Below are 21,537 nucleotides of genomic sequence, written 5' to 3' on the forward strand. Positions count from 1 at the left end.
TTCAGGAGGCAATGACTCCCATTGGAATAATGTCAACTAATTTGGCAACAGATATGGAAAAAGAGCGTGTGGATGCAATGTGAGGCAGGTAATGGGACCCAGAAAGTAGAAGCCTCAATCCGCAAATGTCCCAACAGGTTTGAATTTAGCATCATAGAACAATACAGAATGAAACAGGCCCTTTGGCCCAAACTGACCATGGTGCCCACTCGGCTAGTTCCAATTGCCTGCATTTGGTCCACATCCCTCTGAACTCTTCCCATCCATGTACCTATCCAAATGCATTTTAAATGTTTCTATTGTACCTGCCTCAACCACTTTCTCTGGCAGCCCATTCCATTTATAATTTCTTTTCAGCTTGTTTCGTTGCGAGTTAGGGCTGTAAGATGAATTAACTAACCATGGCACAGTTGTGCAGGACACCATTTGATTGTTTGGCGCAAAAAGGAATGTAGTTGTAATTGTGGACAATATAATGAAAGGGATCGAGATTGCATTCTGTTGCAAACAGTGAGACTTTAGAAGGCTGTGTTACCTTTCAATTTCAGGTGATCTGCTCATGTTGAAGAATTTATTGAGTGAGGGGGTGGATCCAGTCACTGTGGTTCATGAAGGGACAAACAACATAAGCAGGACAACGTAAAATGGTCTAAGATAATAAAGTGTGGAGCTGGATGAACGCAGCAGGCCAAGCAGCATCTCGGGAGCACAAAAGCTGACGTTTCGGGCCTAGACCCTTCATCGGAGAGGGCCTGTCTGATGAAGGGTCTAGGCCCGAAACATCAGCTTTTGTGCTCCTGAGATGCTGCTTGGCCTGCTGTGTTCATCCATCTTCACACTTTGTTATCTTGGATTCTCCAGCATCTGCAGTTCCCATTATCTCTGAAGGTAAAATGGTCTGTCTGCATTGTCAGAATGAGGTGTTATGTCTCAATTTAAGGAGCAGAGCCTTAAAGATAATAACCTCTGGATTATTAGCAAAGCCACATAAAAGTTGACATGGGATATATAGAGAAATTAATAAGTGGCTCAAAGATTGTTGGAGTAGAAGTTGATTCTATTTGATGGACACCGGGGAACTGGGGAAAGTGAAGGGTGTACCTTTTGAAACAGACTATGCCTCATTGTACTGGACCAGCGTTCGAGAGGCTGCACAACCAGTGAAGTACAGGAAGTTTTAAAGTAAATAGAGGGAGCAAGGGATCAAATTTGGTAAGATGTTAAAAACCAAAGAGTAGCAAGAAAAAGTATTATTATTTGAAATGATTAAAAGATTATGACATGAAGGAATAGAGAGTTGATTTCAGAGTAAATCCATAGTTAAAGCTAAAAACAACAAAAATAATAAAAAAAGACAAGACTTTAAGGCTCTGTCTCTGAATGTACATAGTGTTTGAAATAAAACATGCACCTAAAGTGTAACCAGAAATGAATCTGATAGCCATCACAGGGATATTGCTTCAGACATATATTATTTGGAATCTGAACACTGAAGGGCAGATGACATTTAGGAAGAACAGAGAGCCAGGAAAGGTGGAAGGCCTGCTCTGTTAATTAATGATGGTATTGGCACTTTAACGATGGTTGACTTAAGTTCAGGAAACCAGAATGGAGAAGCAGTTTGTAAAGGGGTGAGAAATGATGAAGGCAAGAAGTCACTTGTGAAAATGATCCCTCACAGTAACTACATAGTAGGATGGTATATGAAGGGAGAAATAATGGAAATTGGTCAGAAATCTTTGGTGATAATCAGGAGGCTTCTTAAGTTAGATGACACTGGAAAAATCAGAAGGACAAAGATACTTTGCTGGATTTGCTGATGACTCAAAGATAGATAAGAAAGTAAATTGTTAAGATATAACCAAATTATATCCCTTTATAGATTTCTCTTTAAGTGAGTGGGCAAAGATTTAGCAAATTGTGTGATGAGGGAAATTTTTTAATTGTTTCTTTTTACTGGAACAATTAAAAATAAGTATGGCATCTAAGCGGTGAGAGAAAATGTAGGGCTGATATGTAACTGTATGATCCAGTGCAAGAACCCAGGTCAAAGGCTGGAAGTTCTGCAGCAAGTAACTCACCTCCTGGCTCCATATACTGAAAAATGTAAGTCTACAAAGTGTAGGTCAGGAGTATGATTGCATATACTCCATTTGGCTGGATGGGTGTAGTTTGAACCACATTCATGAAGTTCAACACCATTTAAAAGGTATACTTTGACCTTTTTTTAATGAAAAGATGTTGTGACAGAGGCTTCAAGTGGTATGTTTAAGCTTATAAAGTAAACAACTCGTGCAGCCTTGGTTTTTTTTTAAATTGAAATAATAGAAGTTGCCTGAATGGATGGGGTCAAGCTCCCACAGAGTCAGGATTTTAGTTTAGCTTTCAGTAGCAGCTGGAATTGTAAAAAACTGCTGCATCTCTCTCTGTCTTTGTCACAGCTAAGAGCTGGGGTTCTCTTCCTGCTGCTAGAATTACATATGAGGCATTCTGTTTTGCTGAATTTGTCTTATCCAAGGGTGCGCTCATGCGATGGTACTATATTGGAACAGTTGCTGTTTAGTAGTTAATAATCTATTATTATGTTAAAATTTCCAATAAAGTTAAGCTATTCCAGTTTCTTTTCTCATTTGTTGTATTTTAACAATAGTGTGTGAATAAAGTGTGTCTTGTTTCAAGCCTGGTAGTTTGACCAATCAATTTGCATCCAGAGCACAATGTCTTGCACTTGCCTTCTAAAATTAAAAGTTAGGGTTCAGGCTATCTCCTTAATATATTTTGAGGGCCCATGTCAAACAAAGCAGGCTATTTGATTGACACATCATCTAACACTGTCAATATTCATTGTCTCATACGTGTCCCATCTATGAGACTCAATATAAATCACCAAGGTTTCTTGGACAACACCTTCCAAACTTGTGATATCTACTACATTAAAAAGCAAGGGCAGTATATATGTGGGAACCTGCACATTCTCTTCCAAGCTATACACCATCCAGACTTGGAAATATATTTTTGTTCCTTTACTGTCACTGGTGCAAAATCCTGGAAACACCTCCCTCACAAAGTTGCAGATGTACCGACACAACACGAATTGCAGTGGTTAAAGAAGTAAGCACATCAGTAATTTCTCAAGAGCAATTAGGAATGGGGTAGTAAATGGCCAGCAATGCTCACATCATGAAAATGAAAGTTTAAACAAAGACAAAAGGTTGGTATGCAGGTACTACAATTAAGTAGGAAAACGTAATGTTCTTTGTTTATTGCAAGGAGTATTAAATGCAAAGTTAGGGACATTATGCTTCATTTACAGAAGACGTCAGTGAGACCACATCTGGAGTATCGTAAACAGTATTGATCGCAACTTAATTTACAACTAGATTGGGCAGGCTTGCACAGTATTGATCAAATCAAAGAGCTCTGATTATCATTTGGAAGTATGTCTCCCCCCTTAGGTAACAAGATCATAATCTAACACACTGCTTATGGTCTCTCAATGCCCTGAACAATTTATATCAAGACCTCCCCACTTTTATACCCGATCCTCATTACAGTAAAGGCTTCTATTTGCATTCCTAATTACTGTACGACCTGAACTTTTTTTGTTCTTCATATTCAAAGAAACACCCAGATCCCTATTTACCATCGAATTTTGCATTCTCTCCCTATTGTATTGATGTAATACTCATATTTCTTCATAAGTGTGTACATCCAGCATGCCACATAATACTGCTTTATGTAGCAATGTATCAGTCTACCAACTGTATCGGAAGCATGAAGCATCAACAATTTTAGTTTAAGGCATAATTATTTCTAACTTATGTAACCAGAAGACAATGCTCTCCATTTAAATAATATTTTGCTTTTCTTGCCAAAGTGGACAATCGTACATCTTCCCACATTACATTCTATATGCCATTTGTTTTTGTTAGTAACTTAACATTTCTATATCCTTTTGCAGACTCTTTGAATCCTTTATCTTATGCAGAACGGTTGAACAGGTTGTATCTACAGTTGTTAGACTTCAGAAAAGTGAAGGGGAATTTAATTGAGATAACAAGGTGTAGAGCTGGATGAACACAGCAAGAAAGGTCTAGGCCCGAAACGTCAGCTTTCCTGCTCCTAAAATGCTGCTCGGCCTGCTGTGTTAATCCAGCTCCACACCTTGTTGTCTTGGGAATTTAGTTGAGACATGATGGTATTAACACTTTAAAGATGGATGACATAAGTTCAGGAAACCAGGATTTAGAAGCAGTTTGCATGGAAGTGAGAAATGATGAAGGCAAGAAATCGCTTGTGAAAGTGAGGAGGCTTGACAGGTTAAATACTCAGAGGATAATTTCCCTTGTGACAAAATCTTGAACGAGAGGGCACTGTTTCAAAATGAGGGATCTCTCATTTGAGACAGGAGAAATTTCTTCTCTCAATCTTTTGAATTCTCTCTCTCAGTGAACAATGGATCCTGGGTCTTTGAATATGCTAAAGACTGATTTATTCAGATTTTTGAATGACAAGAGAATCAGGGATTATGGGAACATGCAGGAAAGTGGAGGCAAGGCCACATCAGATTCACTAAGGTCCTCCTGACTGCAGGCTAAGTGACCTTCCCCTGAACTTATTGCTCACAAAGTACTATTTACTTCCACAGCCACTTCTTTTAAGATTCTAGATTTTAAGCCATCAGGTCCGCATTAATTCCTAAGTCTCACTCTTTAAGGTATCAATGTCAGCTTAATATTTCTGGCTACTTTTCTCTCAAACTCCAGTTTCTTTTTTAGTCATTTCTTGCTGGTTTTTAAAACCTTCTTTATCTTCTGTCATACAACTAAACTTTACAACATTGGGTGCATTTTCTTTCCGTTTGATATCTTCCTTCCTTAGTTAGCCACAGATGATACATCGTTCCCGTAAACTGTCTCTTTCTCAATGCAATGTAAATTTTGTTAAAAATTGAGCAATATCCCTTTAAATGAGTGCCACTGCTTCTGTGCTGCCTTACCTTTTAAGTTTTCTTCCCAAATTACTTTTGCCAATTCTGTTTTTACACCATTGTAATTGCCTTTAAACTTAAGGCTCTAATTTTATACCTCAATTTTTCATCTTCAAATTGAATGTGAAATTCTATCATGTTACAATTGTCCTTGCTTTATTATGAGGTTATTAATAATCCTCCTCATATCACATTGACAAGTCTAATCTAGCCTGCTCCCTGGTTAGTTTCAGAATTTATTGTCATGAGAACAGTCTTGAATATACTCTGAGTACATCCTGAAGGCTATCATTTTCAATTTCATTTTTCTAACCTGAAAGATTAAAATGGTCCGTGAATATTGGTTTACCTTTGCTTTCAAACAATCTTCTATTACTTTTTGTTTAATACTAATTAAATTATTCTGTTCTACATACTAACCAACATTCCCTGTAATTATTTTTGCTGTTGTGTAGACCTCCAAGGTCTCTAAGCAGAAGTGACTTTCAGGGGTGGACATCATTCATTGTCATGCAGAATGATGTGCATGGGAGTTTCTAATGGCTGTGTGGCTCTGCAGCTTAGGGGGACACATTGCCCATAACTATTATTAAAATAAAATTATCTCACCAATGACATCCTTTGTTTGCTATTTCTTATTTCTACCATTTAATACAATCGTGGCAGATTCTAACAGTTTCTCAATGACATGTCAAATTAATTGGTCTCCTTTTCACACTTTCTGCCTCCTTCCCTATTTGACTAAGGGCTTTGTATTACTATTTATCTAATCTACTAGAACCATTCCCACATGCAGGGAATTTTAAAATACCATAACTGATGAATCTAGTATCTCAGTTGCCACTTCCTTTTAGGACCCTAGGACGTAGACTATTAGGCCCTGGGGTCTTGACTGCCTTCCATCCCTATAGTTAGCTCAGTACTTTCTCCATATTGATGATGATTGTTCTAAGTTGCTCCCTTTTTCCAACCTCTGCATTACCTGTAACTAGTGTTCTGGTGTCCACCACCTTAAAAACTGAAGCAAAATATTCATTTAGTGACTATGCCATTTCTGTATTTCCCACTATTAACTCCCCTATCTTATCCTCTATGGGATCAACTTTCATTTTAGCTACACTCCTCCCTTTCTTATTATTATAGAAGCTTTTGCTATCAATTTTTATATTTTGACTAGTTTCATAACATATCTTTTGGTCTTTTGATTTTTTTTATTGTAACCCTTTGTTGATCTTTAAAAGTTTCCCAATCTTCCACCCTGCCATCTACCCTTGGTAAGATGGTATGCTCTAGTTTTTGTTTTTACATTTGTCTTTAACTTCCTTGCTTAGCCATAGACATTTTTTTAAAAAAACTCCCTCTTACAATATTTCTTCCTTTCTGAAATGTATTTTAGTTGGGAGCAATTGAGTAACTCATTAAACATCTGCTACTGTTTTTTAAATATCTACTCTTTTTGTCTTCCTGTCCAGTCCACAAGGGCAAGTGAACTACGCATCAAACTATTAGTTTCATAACTTTTAAAAATAATCTTTTCTACTCTTTCTACCAAAGTGAATAGCCTGATATTTCTCCACACTATACTCCATCCTTCACTTCGTTGTCCTCTTGCTTAACCTGGACGTATCTCTTTGGAGCTTGTGTCCTTCTCAGAGCTTACTTGCCCTCTCAGCTTTGTATTTTCGGCAATCATTAACAGGGACACAAGTGGAACAGAATCTAAGTTATTAACATTGATTGTGAATAGCCAAATGCCGAGCTGCTTCTTGTGACTCTCCACTAGTCTCATTGCTGACTTGAAAATGTACCTTTTGCCCCCAGTTCTTGCTTTCTTCCCATTAACTAATCCTCTACCCATTTTTCCATGTTACCTGCAACTCCATGATCTTTAATCTTTGTATTCACCTTTTCTGTGGCACAGAGCCAAATGCATTTTTTGAAAATCTAAGTATACTAAATCAATTCGTTTCCCTTTATCCACCTGAAAAGTTTTATTGTATAGAGTTGTATAAAACATTATCAAATATGACTTCCCTTTTGTAAAATCATGTTACCTCTGTCTGATTACGATATGATTTTCTAAGTGCATTGTTTTGACTTCTTAAATTTCTTGAACTGAACTGTCCCATTACTCTGGTTAAAAATAAAAAGATTTAGACTTACTTTAGCTTTAACGTTTTGTTTGTGCTTAGTTTTTAGGATTGCTAAATTAAAGTAGCTTGAAAAGAGAGATTTTGGGTGAAGTTTGCTCCACTGTGACATACTGGGGTTGTACCACAGTGATATCATGAATGGGAATTGTCTGCAAACCCACATTCATGATGTCATAGGGCGAGGTCACCCAAATCACTTCACAGTCCTCAACATTGACTTTTACCTGTTATATGTCTTTCCATTTCACTGGATCTTGAAGTACATTGCTATTCTCCACATTGTTTACTGCATTTCCATGACTAGGTCACCTATAATCTTTGAAACTAAGTCCTAAATATCTGAGACCAGGTCCTCAATAGATATCAAAAGAATAATGATCCTAATTCTAACCTGGAAACATCAACAGTTACTTCTATTGAAAAACACATGACCACTAGTTTCTGCTTTCTGTCCCACAGTCTTTTTTTCTTATTCACCTAGATTTAGTTTTTATCCTACAGCTTTTAATTAGCTAACAAATCTAATAGGTGGTGCTTACAAAACACCCTTCTGGAATCCCATATACACAACACTAACCTGACCACCCTTGCTAATCCTATTTATTATTTCAAGAACTTAATCAAGCCGATGATTTTGTTTTTATTTATTCATTCATGAGATGAGGGCGTCACTGGGTAGGTCAGTACAGATTGTCAAGAGAGCAGTTAAGATTCAACCACATTGCTGGGGCTCTGGAGTCACATGTCGGCCAGTTTCATTCCATAAAGGATATTAATGAACCAGGTGCATTTTTCCAATAATCGGCAATAGTTCCATGGTTATCATTAGATTCTTAATTCCAGAATTTTAGTGAAATTTGAATTCAATATCTGCTGTGGTGGGATTCGAACCTAGGTTCCCCCAAACATTACCTGGGTCTCTAGATTAACAGTCCAACAGTAATACCGCTAGGCTGTCACCTCCTCATCTTTACTTTAACGAGTTGCTGATAACTTTTATTTATTAGATCACAATTTCTCAACTGCCAAATAATTTAGACCCAGATTACTATGTGTTTTCCCAGCAATGACTATATGATATTGACCAAAAGTTCTATTTATTCCTCTCTTTTGTTTTAAACAGCAGTGTAATATTTGCAATTCTCCAATCCTTTAAGCACCTCCTATATTAAGAAAGGATCGAGGACTTTGACCTGCAAAATTTCCATGCCTACTTCCCTCAAGAGCCTAGCATGCATTCCACCACGACCAGATGATTTTTCTACTTTGAGAGCTGCCAATTTTTAAGTAACTTCTCTTTATCTATTTTTGTCCAATCCTACATCATTACTACCTTCCCTCCTTTACTGTTAATTTGGCAGCATCAGATTTTAAACCACAACCCAAGGACTAGTCAATAGGTTGTCTGTATCTGTAAGCATCCTGGTCTGACTCATGATCTAAATGTTTTCTTTAAAAGTCAGCTGTAGCATAGACAACTGTCAGTGAAGGTCATTCAATCGATAAACTGCATCACTTAGCTAATGCTTTGCTGTTACCATGTACAAAATCATCAAGTCATTTCTGTGAAGGTGCCTCCTTGTCAGATGGGTGCAGCCCTGCGGAACAGAGAAGAATGGGATAATTTTCTTTTCTGTTCCAATTATTCACAGAAACACTGTGATGACCTGAGGGAAAAGCCAAAGTTTCAACTATATTGACATGATTTGGATGTAATAGACTAAGCTTAATTACATCCTGCTATTCATTCCTATACCCTTTATGCCAGTCTAATCCTACTGTCTAGCTGTAAACACCAGATCTGCAGGCATTGATTAACCTTGAGATAAGGTGTTAATCCTGCAGCTGGCAGGTTGACAGTCTGTAGTACATATCTGAGAGGAAAATGCAAGTGATAAACTATACAGAGCAAATCTAAGCACTCTGCAATCTTCCACTTTCCTCAAGAAATGATTTATTCACCACCACATTCTGCTCATTAACCTGCTAGCATAAATTCCTATGGAGTGGCTGACTTTGTCTTAAATGATCTCCTGCACATACCTTTCTCATTGTAAACCAAAGGATCACCTGAGGAACAGCAACTATTAAGATTAGAAGTAGATGGTATAAACACTTCCTACTGCATTTATCACAGATGTGAGCTATTCCTTCAAAGTGTACCCATGCTTCATCTCCTGTTCATCTTTACAATTAGGCTTGAGAGTATCAAATGGAAGAAAGCATATACTAAAACTACTTCATCCTTTCATGGACTTGAAGAGAAGTAAATAAATGACTGCTGTTGCAAAGTAGAGTATTTGTGGATTGGAAGGCAGGATGTTGGAATTTGGTGTTTGTAAAATGATGGGGGGGGGGGGGAGCAGGGAAGAGTGTGTGACCCCTTCAAGAGGCGATTTGTTATTTCCAGGCCTGGAGATTAAAAGAAAAGAAATTTAAAAATGCACAGAGATCTCCTGAAATTGAAACATTGCATTAAAAGGCTGTATGGTTAACAATCCAGGCAGTGGTTTGCTTCATTGGTAAGGCAGCCAGTTTAAAAATTGGCCAACTTATTTAAAGCAGGCACTTAGAAACTAAAAACCAATTAAATTTAAATCTGATGGCTTTGACAACCTAGGATGAGTCCTATTGTGAGAAATTAATAGATCATCAAGGGTATAAAAGAAGAGGACATTTGAAAATCAGTGTGAGAGCAAACTATCATCTGAAGAGAAACTTATTGGGTATACTGAGAAGCTCTCAGAGTAAGCATCATCCAAATAAAGGCACTCTGATACTCTTAACTAATATTCCTGAAGAAAGCATTCTTGACTGGAGGACAGCGGAGAAGGCAAACAGCAATCCTGAAGACTTATCCTGGCTGTAACCTTAAGAGACTAAGTTTCAATTTATCTTTTATTAATTTGGTTTGTATGTATGGGACAATGTGGGAATTGAATTTTGCTTTATTCGGAAATAGTAGTTAAAGGGGAAAATGTTTGGTTTGTTGATAGTTCTGTTAATGTGTTAACTATTAGATAAATTGTTACTTGTTGATTGTAGAGTGACTGTCAGGAGTTCATTTTAACTCCTCACTCCTTTACAACAGATTGGGAGGTGAGAGACAGGTTATTACCACTTTTCCCATTTCCTTTAACAGATTACAAGGCAAGGTGAGCTTTTCTGTGTGTTTTTTGGTTTTAATTTTCAGAGAGGTGTTGACTTCATCTCCACTTAACACTGTGTAACTCATTTTTAAATGAGACAGGAAATTTTCCACTCTGTACTGGCTGAAATATAGTACCTCATTTCAGGTAACAAATTAGACCTGTGCAACAACATTTAACCTATGCTCATATTTACCACCAACTGTAGCCCACAGCAAACCAGCGTTTGCTCAATTTTCTACAAAAGCCTGATTCAAAACTCAAATCTTGTGCTCACTGTAGAATATGACTAATAATACACCTTCAATGATTTTTTTCTCAGTAGTTTCATTGGGATAAAACACAACTACATCTGAGTCATTTGGAGAGGGTGTTGTGCCAACCATCCAAATATCTACAACCTTCCAAAATATAGGATTAAAAGCAAAGTTAGTTAAAGTAACTTTCTCTGATTAGATTTAATACTAAATGAACAAGATAATGTATGGTTTAGAAGGGGTGGATGCTAGGAAGTTGTTTCCGTTAGGCGGGGAGACTCAGACCCGTGGGCACAGCCTTTAAATTAGAGGGGATAAATTTAAAACTGAAATGAGACGACATTTCTTCAGCCAGAGAGTGGTGGGCTTGTGGAATTCATTGCCGCAGAGTGCAGTGGGGGCTGGGATGTTGGATGCCTTCAAGGCAGAGATCGACAAATTCTTGATCTCAGAAGGAATCAAGGGCTACGGGGAGAGTGCAGGGAAGTGGAGTTGAAATGCCCATCAGCCATGATTTAAATGGCGGAGTGGACTTGATGGGCCAAATGGCCTTATTTCCACTCCTATATCTTATGGTCTTATGGTCTAACCCACATCTTGACTTTGTCATAGAAACATAGAAAATAGGAGCAGGAGTAGACCATTCATCTCTGAGGCTTCCCTGCTGTTCATTAGTTCATTAGCCATGATCATAACTCAATAGCCTATTCCTGCCTTTCCACCTGTATCTTTTAATTGTTTTAGCCCGAAGTGCTAAATCTTGAAATCATGCAACATTTCGAACTTGACTGCTTTCAGTGGTCGTGAATTCCACTTAGTCACCCCTCTCTGGGTGAAGAAATTTCTCCTCAGCTCAGTCCTAAATTGTTTACCCCATATCCTTAGATTGTGACCCCTGGTTCTGGACTATGATGCCATTAGGAATTTTCCCCCTGCATTTATCCTGCCCAGTCCTGCTGGAATTTTATAGACTTCTGTAAGACTCACCCCTTCCCTCCATTCTTTTGAACCCCAGTGAATATGATGCCAGAATCAGTCTGCTAAGTCTTTGCTGTGCTTCTCTATAGCAAGAATACCCTTTCTCAGATAAGGAAACCAAAACTTCACACAATATTCCAGACGTGGTCTCACCAACGCTCTGTACAATTACAGTTGAACATTCTGCTCCTGTACTCAAATCATCTTGCTATGAAGACCAACATCTATCATGTCCATCTGACTCTGCAATGCAAAATGTGACAGATTTTAATTGTTAGCTTCTACTTGTAGCTACTTTTGCTTCTGCTGCCGTGGTATGTCAGACTCATTTGCCTTGATTCATCGTCTTATGTTCACAATAACTCAGTAGCTGCTCTGTGTTGTCTGTTATTCCACTACAGTGCACTTGACTCCTCTCTCTGAAGCCTTTCACATTGCTCTGTAAAAGAGATCACTATAGGCTTTCAGCTCTGATCAAATGACTGATGTACTGACATGTTTTTGTTTTGATGTTGCTTTTTAAGAGTTTATTTTTCTTGCAGTTTCAAAAATCTCTGAATTGTCTATCGCCTAATTATTAGCATATGTCTTAGCATCAACATATTTTAAATAGCCCTCTTTTTCTCTTTCTAAGAACTTTACTGTCTGGCCGTCTGAAGTATGAAGGAAAGTGGATAGAATATAGTAATGAGCTTTTTCCTGGTTACAGGTTTTCTTGAGTTGTCTTGTCATTAACATGTTCTTCATCTTCAGAAAACTTCTGGATATCTCTGCCATCAATTTATTCCAATTTAACACTATCCATTTTAGTCTTTGCTAGTTTGTTCTAAAGTATTCATTCTGATTACCATTGTTTTGTAATTTGTGTTCATATTGAATCCATTTTTTAAAACTCCTAGACAGTATCTGTAAGAGTGACCACAGTACAATCTTTGTGGAGACAAAGTCCAGACTTACCAAGAGAAACATTACATCATGTCGCATGGCACTATCACCGTTCTGAATGGGATAGACTTTGGACAGATCGATCAACTCAGATTTGGGCATCAATAAGGTACTGTGGACTATCAGCAATAGTAGAATTGTACTACAACACAATCTGCAACCTCATGGCCTGGCATATCTCCACTGTATCATTACCATCATCCAGGAGAGCAATCTTGGTTCAATGGAGAATGCAAGGATATGCCAGGAACAAACGGGACTACCTCTGTGCCAAACAACATAAGCAGCAAGTGATAGACAGGGGTAAGCAATCCAGTTGTGATTGGTGATGGACAATTAAACAACTTATTGGAAGAGAAGGCTTCCACAAACATCCCTGTCTGCTATGATGGGGGAGCCCACAAGATCACAAAAGATAAGCTGAAGCATTTACAACAATTTTCAGGCACAAGTTCTGAGTCGATGATCCATCTCAGCTTCCTCCAGAGGTCCCAGCATTGCAGGTGCCAGCATTCAGTCAATTTAATTCACTCCACAAGATATTGAGAAATGTTTGGAGGCACTAGATGCTCTAAAGACATGGATTTGCAATAATATGGACCCTGACAACATTCTGGCAATAGTACTGATGACTTGTGTTCCAGAATTTTCTGCTCCCCTAGCCAAACTGTTCCAGTACAGTTATAATACTGGAGAAAACCTGACAATGTAGAAGATAGCCCAGGCATGTCCTGTATCCAAAAGACAGGATAAACCCAGTCCAGCCAATTACTGTCTTAAAACTTTACTGATGATTCAGACAAGTGTTAGAAGGTGTCATCGATCGTGCTATCAAACAACTCTGTTTAGCAATAATCTGCTCACTGACATTTAGCTTGAGTTCTGCCAGGCCCAGTTCGCTCCTGACCTTATTACAGCCCTGGTTTAAACATGAACAAAATGGCTGAATCTAGAGGCAAAGTTGGAGTGACGGCCCTTGACATCAAGGCTGCATTTGACTGAGTGTGACATCAAGGAGCCCTGGCAAATTTGAAGTTGATGGAAATCAAGGAAAATCTTCCCACTGCTCAGTCAGCTCAGCTCTAGGACATCTCTGTAGGAGTTCCTCAGGGGAGTATCCTAGGCTCAACCATTTTCAACTTCTTCATTAATGACCCTCCCTCCATCCTCAGGTTGAAAATGAGGATGTTTGCTAATGATTGCACAATGTTCAACAAAACTCATATTTTGTTAGATACTAAAGCAGTCCATGTCCAAATGCAGCAAGATCTGGAAAGTGCCCAGGCTTCGGCTCAAAAGAGTCAAGTGACATGTGAATCACACAATTCCTAGGCAATGACCATCTCCAAATAGAAATAATCTAACCATAGCTCCTCATTCAATGACATTACCAACATTGAATCTCACACTATCTTGAGAGCCACCATTGAAAAGAAACTGAGCTGAACATATAAATACTGTGGCTATAATGGCAGGTCAAAGTTTGGAATCCTGCTGTGAGAATTTAACTCCTGACTCTTCAAAGCCTGTCCTCCATCTTCAAGGCACAAGTTAGGAGTGAGATGTAATAATTCCCATTTTCCTGGATGAATACAGCTCCAACAGTACTCAAGAAGCTTGACACCATTCAGCACAAAGCAGGTTGCTTGATTGGCACCACATTCACAAATATTCACTCCCCCCACCAATGATGCTCTGTAACAGTAACAATATCCACTGCAAAATGTTACCAATGTCCCTTAGATAGCACCTGACATCCATAACCATTTCCATCTAGAAGGACAAGTGCAGCAGACACATGGAAACAATGACACCTGCAAGGTCCTCTCCGAGTTCCTCCTGACTTAATTCACTGTTGCTGGGTTAAGTCCTGGAATTCCCTCCCTCGGGGCATTGTGGGCCTACCCACACCAAATGGACTATGGCTGTTGAGGAAGACAGCTCACTGCTGCCTTCTCTATGGCACTGAGAGACAGGCAACAATTGCTAGCCCCGTCAGTGACACTGATTTCCCATGAATAGATAAAAAAAATTCTATGGCTGTTGGTAGTAGAGAAAGTGGTCGAGTATAAGCCTTTGCGGGAAATAGTGGCAGTAGCAATGATACGGTGCCTGTGAGGTGCTGGAGAGAAGGTGTTGGCACTTACATAGGTCGAGCAGAAAGGTCATTGACCTTCTTCGTACAGTGCTGTGCATTCAGTGTTGTGCATTCTTCCTCAAAGCTGAGGCTGCTTTAGCCAGAGTGGCAAACTCAAACCATCCTGACACGATCTGGTATTGTGACCTTCACTTACAGTTCCTGTTGGAAAAGGATTTTCCACATCAGCATTGTCCTGTCCGGCAGGTGCTCAAGGACCCTGCCTACATAGCAGGACTATGATTTCTGCCTTTCTGCCATGTCTGGGGAAAATGTCAGGAACAGTGCAGGGTGGGTCTGGACTGACAGTGCTTATCTGCATGCACACCAGTGTCGAAGATGGTACAGGTGAAAGGTATGCAGGTGAAGTCTGGATATCCACTGATATCCATTGAGTGGTGAATCATTCTGAGAATGCACGCGATAAAATGGGGTGAAATTGAAAGACATCACAGGGTGAGGTAGGTTCTTAATGAGAAGAATTTGGTAAAACGGGGAGAGATAATGCGCGAGACCTTGCAGCAATAAATCCTCCAAGTTAAAAACACAACATAACTTGGACTTAGACTGTAAGTGCAAGGTCAAATGAGGAAACTATTAGATTTGGTGATGTTAATAAACTAGCTTGAGTTAACAGCCTAACAGTGTAGGAAAATTATCAAGGTCACATTTCAAAGGGAGAAATGCAAAATGTCCTCAAAGTTTCTAGAATTATATAAACTTCAATAATATGAGACAGACACTGTCCATAGTTAATTGACAAAATCTGACAATGGGTAAAACAACAGAAGATCAATGGGACATGTTCAAAAAAAAATTTAATGTCATATAAAACCAATTGATATCTCTAAGAGACAAGACCTGTAATGGACAAGAGTGATAAGAAATAACATAAACTAAAAGAATAAAACAAAGATGAGAAAAAAATAGTTGATCTAAGCAATTGAGAGAGATTCAATGAACAATGAACATAAAAACTGGCAGAAGAGCTGAAAGGGACAATGAAGGAACTTGCAAGCAATATCAAAAAGAGCACGAACATGATTTTAAGTAGGAAAAAGATGGCAGTCAGGAGTAATGTTCTTGCTGACTTCTATGGTCACATACAAAGTTCAATGTGGGTGTGTGATTAAAAATGTATGTGCATTACTGTACAAAAGCAAAGGGGCCACACACTTAGACGTAGGATTTTTTTCAAGGGACCATTGAAGGTGGTGCCCTTGAAAATGGATAATATTGATACCGTAAATTAAAATAAGGAATAGGCAGGGATAGTGAGTGGTTAATTTACATCACAGGTGACAGAAGTTAAGTAGACATATTGGGCGCCCTAAGACAATGAAGGTCAAATCGGGGCAGGGACTCAAAATGTAAAGTAGAGTAAAAGTAAAAAAGAAACTAACAGCACCAAAGATGGGCAAATTCTCAATATTGGATGGTTTTCATCCCAGTCTTTTGAAGGAACTAGTTGTGAGAACATTGCAAATAAAAACAGAAATGCTAGGGAAATGGACAAGTTTGATAGTGTCTGTGGAGAGAGAAACAAAGTTAACATTTCAAGTGCTCAATCATCGAAATTGAGTATTCTTCAAATTGAGCACTCGTCTTCAAAATATTACAAATGCCCACTTTTAATGTTTCAAGATCTTCTCAATTTAGCAGCAACTCCTTGAGGTGGAGAAATTATCCATGTTTATGCTTTGCAGGCCATAGACCATTTACAGAGATAATGGGAACTGCAGATGCTGGAGATTCCAAGATAATAAAATGTGAGGCTGGATGAACACAGCAGGCCAAGCAGCATCTCAGGAGCACAAAAGCTGACGTTTCGGGCCTAGACCCATGAAGGGTCTAGGCCCGAAACGTCAGCTTTTGTGCTCCTGAGATGCTGCTTGGCCTGCTGTGTTCATCCAGCCTCACATTTTATTATCATAGACCATTTACAGGTGTTTTGTCAACGTTTCTCTGCCTTTAGATGGAAAATTTGCAATGAACTAGAACATACAGGGAGGCCACATATAGACTAGTGTTAACTCCTCCTGCTTTACAATGCTGGCTGGCTTTCAACAAGCAAAACTTGAACATTTATTAATCTCCAATGAACACCAGTGTATTTTGGGTTTATTTTGGTGATGAGATTTCAAATTGTCCCATCTGCCATTTCTATCGATGGCAGTGTTTTGTCAGAGATGGAAAAGGTGACAAGTCACAAGCTCTACCTGGTTAAAAAGACTCAGTAAACTGACCAATAAAGCAGTTAAACTTGCATTGGATCATCCTGGGAAACAGCAGCTAGTTGTGCACTCCTATTAACCCTCTGTCTAAAATGGATGGAAATGTGAGATACATGTAGCATAAAGTGCCGATACCTCATTATTGACTTCATAACAGCAGTCCCTAGTATTAACCTCCCTAAAGATGGTGGGACATCACTTATCCAAGTTTGCAACCAGCATGGTCCATAATGGGAAAGTAATGGATAACTTGAAGCTTAATTGTATTTTCATGTCTCAGACCAGGGACACATCAGCTCAGCTTACCAACAATGGTTCGTGGTGAGAGGCATCTTGTTTTTCAGCTCAACACCTTAGGAAACTATTGAACAGATAATCAAAGTAGATCTTTTCTATTATAAATTTGCATAGTCAAAATGGGCAAACAATTTAGGACTGAGATGTGGAGGAATTTCTCCACAGAGGGCAGTGAATCACTAGAGTTGTGAACCCCAGAGACCAAGTCAGAGATTATAGATTTCTGGATACTAATGACATAAGGGGATAGGGAATTTGCACTGGAAAATGGTATTAGTGTTGCAAGATATAAGCCTAATCAATCATTTACATGACAGATTGAATGGGCTATTCTTACACCCATATGGAAGGTGCAGTATTTTGTTACGTAAGTTAGTTGCGAAAGGAAAATGGGGAATTATAGTCCAGTCTGCCTAACATCAATTGTTGACAAATCACCACAATCTATAATTAAGGAATATTTGGCAGAAATTACAAAATGTTTCACTGATTAGAGGATGATTTTGTCAAGGGTAAGTCATGTCCTATAAACTTGATTGAACTTTTGAAATGTGGCTAAAGTAGTCAATATGTTGATTACATTGACTTCCAGAAGGAATTTGCTAAAATGTTTCTCACAAAGCAGTTAACTGAAATTGAAGATTGTGCAAATGAAAATTACTGACATCATTTAGAAACAATCTGAGATGCAGGAGATTAAGGGGCAGGTACCCTAACTGGTAGATTGTGACTAGTGGTGTCCTAGAAAAACCTGTGTTGGAGTGTCAACAATTCACCGCATTTATTAATAGTTTAAATGTTTGCATAAAAAGTCACAGTTCCAACTTTGCCTTTTGCACAATTCTCGGTGGTGCTGTAAGCAGTGCAGATAAAACCATTAAATTACAAAAAGATATTAACACGATTGAGAAATGGGCAGAATTGTGACAAATTAATTTCAATGTCACCTGTAATGAGGTCATTCATTTTAAATTCCGAAGGAGAGAACTGGGGAAATTTTAAATGGTTGCTATAGTTAGAAACAGTGGAGGGTGGAACAGACTTTGTGGTCCGTGTACATAGTTCATTAAACTAAAAGAGGCACAGAAAACAATTAAGAAGATTGATGGAATGCTGGTCCATGTATTTAGAGGGTTAAAATACAAGGGGTTGAATTCATGCTATAGCTATACGAATCCCAGTTGGACCACATCTAGAGTTGCTGCGAACAGGTCTGCGAGGAAATATTGACCTTGGAAGATATATAGCGTTAATTTTCCCAGAATGATGTCCAGATTTGAAGAGGATAATTCTGAAGAGCAAATACAGGAATTGGGATTGCACTTTCCAAATTTAGGAGATTAAAGAGTGACTAGATCAAAGTTTAATGAGTTGCCTAGATGGATAAACCGACTATTACTGCTGGTGGGAGAATCTAACACAAGGGACATAGACTAAAATTAGAGCCAGATGTTTCAAGACTAACATTTCAAGACTAACTTCCAAAAAAAATTCTACATACAAATAATGATAGCATTTTAGAATTCTCTTCATAAATGGCAAGTGATGCTAGGTCTCCGAATCAGAATCATCTCATTGAGCAAGGCCATGTTCAGTTTAATTCTGAGTTAATACATTCTATTAACTAAAGGTATTAAGAAATATGTGACAAAGGCAGATTTAGGGAGATAGGTCACAAATCAGCCATGATTTTCATCTTTTATGCAGCATATTTGAACATGAACTTTTCACCACCTATTCCTATGTGAGGAAATAGCACAGGAACTAAGAGGTGAAGGAATTGCTTTTACTAGCTAAAGGGGAGATGAGAACATGGGAGCAGAGGAGATTTCTGCTAAGGAACACAAATTAGTAGGTTCTAATGTGCTCCACCCTACTCCATAAAACTCCCAGACTAGCCCCATTCAATCTCAATCACCCAACTACTGCATCTGCTTCCTCGACATCACTCCCTTGTCTGCTCCACACTCCCCTGCATTCCACCACACCCGGCACTTTCCCCTGCAACCGCAGGAAGTGCTACACCTGCCCCCACACCTCCTCCCTCACTCCCATCCTAGGACCCAAGAAGATTTTCCACATTGGCAGATGTGAAGGTGAACATCTGCTTAATGTGGTATGCTGCATCCGCTGTACCCGTTGAGGCCTCCTCTACATCGGGGAAACCAAGCGGACGCTTGGAGACCACTCTGCAGAACACCTATGCTTGGTTCGCAATAAACAACTGCACCTCCCAGTCGGGAACCATTTCAAGTCCCCCTCCCATTCCTTAGATGACATGTCCATCCTGGGCCTCCTGCAGCATCACAATGATGCCACCCAAAGGTTGCAGGAACAGCAACACATTTTTAGCTTGGGAACTCTTCAGCCCAATGGTATCAATGTGGATTTCACAAGCTTCAAAATCTCCCCACCCCCACTGCATCCCAAAACCAGCCCAGTTCGTCCCCACCTCCCTAACCTGTTCTTCCTCTCACCTATCCCCTCATCCCACCTCAAGCTGCACCACCATTTCCTACCTACTAACCTCATCCCGCCCCCTTGACCTGCCTGTCCTCCCCAGACTGACCTATCCCCTCCCTACCTCCCCAATTACACTCACCTCTATTGGCTCCATCCCCGCCTCTTCAACTTGTCTGTCTCCTCTCCACCTAACTTCTCCTCAATCCATTTTCGATCTGCCTCCCCCTCTCTCCCTATTTATTACAGAACCCTCTCTCCCTCCCCCATTTCTGATGAAGGGTCTAGGCCCGAAACGTCAGCTTTTGTGCTCCTGAGATGCTGCTTGGCCAGCTGTGTTCATCCAGCTCCACACTTTGTTATCTCGGATTCTCCGGCATCTGCAGTTCCTTTTACCTCTCAACCACCCAACTATTGCTTCCACGTGCTGAGCCCAGGCAAAGCTTCCACAAGTGCTGTCTTGACAGGCACAAAAGAAACATTAGCTTTTTCAGGAATGGACATAATGAAGATGTATTTCCCATTGTCCCAAAGATTGCTCACCTTCCATATTTGGGTGTGAACCCTCAGGTCTTGGGCTCTTATAATTATTAAACAGCAAATAACAGGAAAGCAATTGTTGAAGGTATCTTGCGTCCTCGGAATCATATTCACCTTTGATAGCTTCTGCCGATTTGTTTTCTCCATTGTCGATTTTTGCCATTTCTTCAGAATTCTGGTTCCTCTGTTCTCTTGGCACATTATCTTACCTGTTTTTAACCAACTAAATTGTTCAATTTTACTATTCAGTGAGGTCAACCCAATGATGTTTAATTTTTTTATTAATCTATTTTTCTAACCAACTGACTTGAATCAGGGCCCCCCAATCCATGGGTAGGGTCACCACCATTGCACCTCAAGATAAATTCTGCTCATTAACTAGATATGACTGTATTCAAATTATGAAAATTATCATTAATGAAGGGGTTTTGGGTCTGCACTGTTGGTCTGGGAGTTGTTGAATAAGTGTCAAAAAGTGATCAAACTATGGGGTGACACAATCTACCATCATACTACCCTCAAAATCCCTCTCCCAGACAACTTTGGAGGAGATGGGAAGAGTGAAAAAGAGACACAATCCAGAGTCCTGCCCATTACCACCTTCCCACTGTCCTGCTTTCTGTCATTCCCGGCAATTTCCTGCCACCCATGACTGCTGGCCCTAAGGCAAGGGTGGGAATGGCACAAGATGGAAGGAGTTGTGTGCTGTCCAACTTGTGTTCTGTCTCACCTACTCAGGAATTGGGTTCAGTAAGGAGTTTCATGTACACAAACCAGTCTTCAGGGCTCCAAAGGATCTCTTGATGTACGTTCAAGGACCTTCACCCTCTTCATATTCTTGGAGTTAATGATGGACTCCTTGTTGGCTACAAATGACTGAAAGCTGTGAATTCATATGGCCTCAGCTCCAGGGAAAAGGATTCAGTTTGTTATGGAGTGAGGCCAATAATTGAAAGTCTTCTCCTGATCCTACAGTGCAGCCTAAGGAAAATTCAATAAAATGTCATTATCAAGTCTATAGCTCACTTCTCCTTTCCTCATATCTTTCAAGTTGCCAGAGAATCTCATTCAAAATATTTGAGGTGCTGCCTGTCTTTCAGTGGAAATCATGAACACAGTTCTTTAAATTTGTAAAACAGATGGTTAGCTATGAATATTTTAGTGGGAAAAGTCTATCCAGAGAGAAATACTCTATTAAAAATGCCTACCCATACTGCAGTGCTTGCTAATGTCTTGCAATATATGCTTGAGCATTCGGCTCAATCCCTTCATTTTTTCCTTTTGGGGCAATTTTTGAGTATTCCAACCACTTGCCTGAAAGAATTAGGAGTTGATTAAGGTTACAAAGAACTGGTGCTTGTTCATTAAGTTTAATTAAAACCAATTTTTCTCTCTGG

Source organism: Stegostoma tigrinum, chromosome 6 (genome assembly GCF_030684315.1).
Source record: "Stegostoma tigrinum isolate sSteTig4 chromosome 6, sSteTig4.hap1, whole genome shotgun sequence".
Lineage (NCBI taxonomy): Eukaryota > Metazoa > Chordata > Chondrichthyes > Orectolobiformes > Stegostomatidae > Stegostoma > Stegostoma tigrinum.